At 45.6% G+C, this 6,739-nt stretch overlaps 1 long non-coding RNA gene across 1 annotated transcript; it reads right to left on the bottom strand.

Annotated features, from left to right (window-relative positions):
- Nucleotides 1-1,711: 1,711 nt before the first annotated feature.
- Nucleotides 1,712-6,078, bottom strand: LOC108519342 (uncharacterized). Its single transcript, XR_001882609.1, has 3 exons — nt 5,624-6,078; nt 4,026-5,282; nt 1,712-2,990 (listed from the first exon to the last, which is right to left on the bottom strand). It is a non-coding gene; the product is annotated as an uncharacterized LOC108519342 (long non-coding RNA).
- Between the last annotated feature and the right edge of the window lie 661 nt (nt 6,079-6,739).

Raw genomic sequence — 6,739 nt, 5'->3', positions numbered from 1 at the left:
AGTGGAAACTCATCTCTTTTTCCACGTCGTGAGGGGAAGGGGCCTGTGAGTTGCAAGAACAGATGCAAGAAAAATTCCACGCATAAGCTGGGAGGAGGTCTCGGTGCACGGCTCTCACTCCTGGTTGCACATTAGAACCACCTGGGGAGCTCTCGAAATATACTGATGCTGGTTTCCACTTGGCCAGGTGAGTCAAGGCTCCCCAGGTGGTTCTAATGTGCAGCCACGGCAGGAAACCACCATCGTAGGCAGGCCACACCTTTAATAAATCAGCTACAGAGCTCTAAGACCAAAAGAACCCTGATGCAAAGCAGTCAGCAGTGAAGGGCAAAAGCCATGTGCAATGTCTGAGAAAAAGCATAATTCTGACTTGGAGAAGGTTCCAGAAAGCTTCTTGGAAGAGGGGTCCTAGAGGCAGCAAATCTTCATCAAGCAGACATGGAGGTGAAGGGCACTCCAGAGAGAACAGCTTGAGCAAAGATCCAGAGGCAGAAGAGTGCTGGGGAATCAAGTCCCTGTGCTTTTTCAGGGGAATATCTCACCAAGTGAACTCTAAAATACATTTTATATGAAACCTGGCCCCACAGTTCCTGCATTCTTTGAGCCTGATTGAAAATGTTTCTGACTTTAGTGCTTAATTTTTTCTTCTTTAAAGGGCTGTTCTTAAACTTGAACTGGAGGTGAAAGAGGATGAAGTGATAGATTTCTGAGTAATTTTAAAGGCTTTTCACAGCTTTTAATTTGCTTCCCAGGAAATCATCCTTGGGAGGGCGGCAAGAGAAATGTAACTGATTTTCTAGAGGAGGACAGGAACAAAGGTAAGTTCCCCACACCCAAGGCCACATAGGTGGGTACCATAACAGCATCCTGTTACCAATTTTACCAATTCTGCTTACACTGGGCAGCCTGCCCTTCAGCACATAGAGCCCAGCTGGCTGGATCACCCAGAAATTTGGAGAGAGGAGCCACAGTGCTATGCCGAGGCTAGAGACGGCAGTGACAGAAATTCTCCATAATTCACCAGTCTCATCTGTTCATTCAACCAGGAACAAGAAACTAAGAAACCAAACAACAAAGTGAGCCTGGCTCTGCTGTAGCTTGATAAATGGGGAATCAAAGTAATCTGTGTAATCTTTCAGTATCCAAAACTGCAGGCATACCCAACACATGCTTGGATGTCCATACCCCAGATTATTATCAGCCATTTAAAATGATGCTTTTGAAAAAAAGTTATTGACATTGAAAAATGCTCCCTCTGTAATATTAAATAAAATTACATCTGATGTCATGGCATTATGAATTCATTCATTCATTCTGTAAATGTGCCAGGTATTGTTCTGGGAATTAAGGAACTTGCAGTGAACAAAACATGAAATCCCTCATCTTGTCAAGCTCCCATTCTAGAGAAGGAGACAATAAAAACCTAAGTAAAGGACAGTGTTAGATAGTAATAAGTGCAGTCGAGAAAAATGAATCCAGAATGAAAGATAGGAGAAATTTTTTATCCTTTATGCTTCAATGTATTTTCTAACAATTTTTTAAGAGGTGGGGTCTTTCTATGCTGTCTAGGCTGGAGTACAGTGACCCAATCATAGTTCACTGTAACCTCAAACTCCTGGACTCAAGGGATCCTCCTGCCTCAGCTTCCTTGAGTAGCTCAGATGTGTGCCACTGCACCTGGCTCAGAAAATATTATATTTAGGATCAGAAAACATACATATTTTTTAGAGAAAAAAAGCAATACCAAAAAAGTTATTACATTAAGAAGTTGGCTCACAACTTGGACCTAAGCTGGGATGTGAACATGTGACTCTTTTGGTAGACTGCTGTCCTACTGCCAGATGAGGGAAACAGGCACTGGCTAAAGAAGGCAGGGCCCTGGTCTGCAGTGACCCAAGAGATAAGGCATTTTGTGAGGCAGCACCCTGAGTCCTAGATCCAGGCTTGGATTGAGGAATGTGGCATTAGTGGAGTTCTTAGAATCAGGATGGCACTGACAGCAAGATGCCCCTGGTGCCAATATCCCCAAGCCCATCCCAAAAGTTTCAAATATGCTTGGATGTGCTTCCCTAAATAAGGCCAGGATTGATCTCTGAGCCCAGGGTAGAGCTGAGGCTGATGGAGGGGAGGGGCATTCTAATGTGACCTTCCAATGTGACATAATTACCTCTCACAGTAGGCAGATAAATCAATGACTTCCATAGTGAGTACTTGAAAGTTCCATACAAGTTTCTGTTATCTTTCTTTTTGCCTTTTTCTGGTGTTGTTCGAGGCTAGCTACCTTACCCCGGCTCTGCCGACGATGGTGCATAGACCTGTGAGCCAGTGAACTGGCTAAATCTAGCAGGAGACTCGTGGCCATCAGGAGACAGTAGTCGGTACTAGAAGGACCATTTGCCTTCCCTTGGGTCCAGGACACCCCCCAAGGATGTTCTAACTCCAGGTGCACCTTTCTTCCTCCTTCCTGGAAGGGCACCATAACACAGAGGGCAGAACAGGTAAGGGTCTAAAATGTGGTTTGCCCCTCCCTTAGTCATGTGATCATGGACAAGATATTTAACCACTCTGGGATCCTGTTTTCTCATCTGTAAACTGGGAGTTTCCCCACCTCAAGCAGTCTTTGAGAGAATGAAAGCACCTTGACAGAGGGCCTGGCACCCTACAGGGGCGGGGGAATTGTAACTCTTGCTGTTAGCATTATCATCTTCCTTCTTGTTCTCAGAGCAGCCTGGCATCCAGCACAGGCTTTTCTCCACCTAAACCTCAAATAAAGTCTCCCTCCAGCCTTTCTTGCTGTGCCCTTGGACCACATCACTTGTGGGGACAATAGTCTCAAGAGTGAGTCCACATGGATTCGGTTTTGAGGAAAGAACATTGGAAGTTTTCCTAGGTCTGGGTCAGCCCACGCCTACCAATTCTTCTCTGCTCTCTGCTGCCCCCTGTTGGTTCCAGCCTGAAGAGCCAGTTGCCCGCTCGTCCAGTTACACCTCCTGTGGAAATGAGGGTGAGAGAAGAGAAACTGTAAGCAGTTTAAAAAAGACAATTAGCAAACAAAAAACTGGAGATTTGTAGACACGCATCCCTGAGCCTGTCCTGCTCTGCCATTGGGATACTAATGGCTCAGGTGCCCCTGTGATCTGAGGCTTTGACAAAAAAATTGCAACCAGTCTGCTTTTTACTCATTTGGGTGGGGTGGGATGGGTGGGGTCCTTATTGTATCTCTAAAGAAAATGAATTTGAGAAAGTTCTGCAAAAACCTGACAGGAGGGTTACCCTTTTCCCGATTCTCAGGCCTATATCAGGCATTACTGAACAATTACTTCATTTCTTTGCTGCTGAGTGAAGACCCAGCCTCAGAATCGTTCTCACTACAGCTGTACTTCTAGCAGCCAGTCGTAGTCATTGGTCAGAGTTGTTGTACAAGAGCTGAGGCCTGCAGCCAGAGAGAGGATGCGAATCAAAGCTTCCTGCTGTGTGCCTGCTCTTATATCAGCTTTCTCCAAGTGGCCTGGATACTTCATAGCTACAATAGGGCAGCACTGGGCTTCAGTTCTCAAAATATACAATCATCCCTCAGTATCCACAGGGTTCCAGGGCTCCCTGCAGAAACCCGTATCTGTGGATGCTTAACTCCCTTAAATAAAATGACATACTATTTGCATATAACCTATGCATATGCTCTCATATGCGTTAAATTATCTCAGGATTATTTATAATATCTAATACAATGTAAATGCTATGTAAATAGTTGTTAAATTTTTATTGGCTTTTATTTCTATTATTATTATTGTTTTATTGTTCTTTTCCTTCAAGTAGTTTCAATTCTTGGTTGGTCGAATTCGAGGGTGCAGAACCCATGAATATGAAGGGTTGACTGTATTAGCTATTTTATATAGAAAATCTATAAATAAGGTATCACTAAATTGGGACTTAAAAGCATCACTGAGCCACAGGGTGTGCTGGTATTTTCTTGAGGGAGCCGAAAAGATTGCTGGTAGGCAGGAGTATTGCCCAGGCTGACTCACCTGAGAATGGCAAATAAGTGGGTACTTGGATGATATTAAGTTATGTATTTTCCTCCAATATCTCTTGTTATTCCCTTGGAGCTGCTAAACTGGACCATGAAGCACCTGTTGCCTCCTGATTGGGTGATTACAGCAGAACAGAGCAGAGTTGTAGAGCTTAACGCTTGGCATTTAAGGCTGCAAAACCTTTCCGGACTCTTGAGCTCCAAGACCTGGGCTTTTGAGCTTCAGATGCCTGAGTCCTGGAAGCAACCTGGGCATGAAGTTGATGCTATAAACAACAGACCTGGAAGAAACTGTGACTGGTCTGAACCGCTCCTTATCCCTCCCCAGACGAAATAAGAATTGCAAGTGCTGTTGTGAGAAGAGGAGGGACAAGCAAAGCAATGATCTCCAAGGCAGGGAGACCTCTGAGGAGGAAGCCTGCACACTGTCCATCCCCAACCCCTGGTCCAGCCAGGCCCCAGGGCAGGATAAGTTGGGCATTTGAGAACAGATGAGACTGAGGCTCACTTCCTGGGTAAAGCCTGGGCAGGAGACAAGTCTGACTGAAGTTTACTTCCCAGAACCCAGTAGAGAAAGGAAAGTTAAGCAGAAATGGTTGCAAGAAATGTGACCTTCTGTATTTTTGTATAACACCTGGGAGAAATCTAATCTCGGTCAATTTAATAAGATATTATTTAGTCCGGTGTTTCACTGGCTCTCATCCCTTGTGGTGGTGGTTTTCTTTTATTCTGTTTGAGGTTGCCAATGCAAGGAGGAGGGAGGGGGAATATGTTCTTGATCATCACCTGTCCCCTTCTCATCCACAGAGCCGTCCTGGCCTGCCTGGTCTCTGGGCATTAGTTCGCATAAAGGGCTGCTCTAGTTACCTTGACCCACGGCCTGCTGAGTCTCCGTGTCCTCATGCACAAGACCACATTCTATTGCTTTTCATGCTTTGTATGGGCATGGGAGGGCCCTGGGAGACTTCTACTTATTGCTAACTCACAGTGTTAGCTTAGGCAAATTACATAATTAGATAACTTATCCATGACTCAGTCTCCTCATCTGTAAAATGGGTATAATAGTAGTACTTAGTTCATAGGGCTGCTACGAGGATTAAACAAGTTAACATATGTTAAGCGTCTAGAACACTACAAATGTGTCAGTTTATATTATTATTTGCTACTATTAATAAAGGGGTGAATGTAAAAATGACTCTATATACAAACACAAAATATTTAATACTCATCACAGGTATTCTGATGTGCCTTCCTGGGTAGGAGAAAAAAGGAAGAGTTACAACCAGGGCTTCAGGAACAGCACATCATACTGGAAAGTGCTGATATTCTAAATCAGAACCAACAGAGGAGTCCTAGAGGTGCCTCTGTGCCAGGCATGACCCCTTCAATTGCTAGATGGTAAAGAGCAAGTCTTGGAACGAAAGGGCAGGTGGCCAGGCAATAGGTGGAGTGGGAGGGGTGGGGACCTTCAGGGGATCAGGGTACTGGCTCTTTAACCAACCAATGTTACAGCACTTTACTCTTTTAGCAACCAGTATTGCCTTACCAGTCTGAGCTGGCTGACTCGCCCCCACGCTCCAGACCTGGACATACCTACAGTAGCATCCTATGCATGTGAGCATCATTCCTTTATTGTCATGAGACTGGACCCACTCAGGTGAGAGTAGGAAGAGTGAGGAGTGGGCAGAGGGGCTTGTTTGGCTGCCCCTTGGCCGGTTGCTTAGCCAGGGCACCTAGGAAAGAAAGGGCATAGGCTCGAATCTAGTTAATACCAGATGTCCTGCCTGACAAAGCACCTTGAAGCCAGTTTACATGTCCTCTTTGTGCAGGGCCAGCATCCAATGTGAATAGCCTCCTGGAAACCAGGCTCTGTCCTAGGCCAATCCAGATTCAGCTAGTCTTACCCTACGTATATAGCTCCTGGATTCTGCAATCCTCAGACTCTCTGCCTGGCCTGATGCCTGAGGTACTTCATTGGCTAAGCCTTACTTTCTGCACATGGATTTCTATCCACAATGGTCCCTTGGGTCATATCTGCTTCTGGAGCAATGTCTCAGCCCGACAGCAAATAAGTATTATCTATTGTGCCAAGTTATTAGAAGCACCCACCTGGAATTCCATGCTTGAAAAGTGGCCCACTTGGAGGCTGGAGGGTGAGAGGAGCAGACGATCACTTAGCCTGTCTATCACAGGATCAGGGAGTAGAAAAGACAAGAAGCATGTGGTCTGTTGGTCTTCCCTACCCCAGGCCCATCAGCCCAAATGTGAATTCTTCAGCTCTTGTGGGAGAGAATTGAGCACATGGATAATTAAGAAGAAAGGAACAGATCTGGGTTCTGAGAGACTCATGAGGTGAATTCACCAAAATCTGGAAGCAATCACCAAAACATCCTAGGGAACCATTAGCAACTTACCGGGCCATGGCCTAGGACCGCCTGTCTTGTCCCATCAGTCCTTACAGGTGGGGTTACTAACAGTCTCACTCAGCCTGGGACTGTTTCCGTTTCAGCACTAAAAGTCCCACATCCCAGAAAACCCCTCAGTTTCAGGCGAATTGGGACAGTTCGTCACCCTACAGACAGAAGACACGTAAGGCCTTACCTGTCCCTATGCCCAGAACTGATGCTGCAGCCTAGTAACCAGAAGAACACACTCCTCTTCAGAGCGAAAGATCCCTGCAAGCGCCTGACTCTGAGGATACTCGGTGGG

This window comes from Rhinopithecus bieti, unplaced genomic scaffold (assembly GCF_001698545.2).
Source record: "Rhinopithecus bieti isolate Rb0 unplaced genomic scaffold, ASM169854v2 scaffold_2350, whole genome shotgun sequence".
NCBI classification, from domain to species: domain Eukaryota; kingdom Metazoa; phylum Chordata; class Mammalia; order Primates; family Cercopithecidae; genus Rhinopithecus; species Rhinopithecus bieti.
This window is presented reverse-complemented; position numbering and strand designations above follow the sequence as displayed.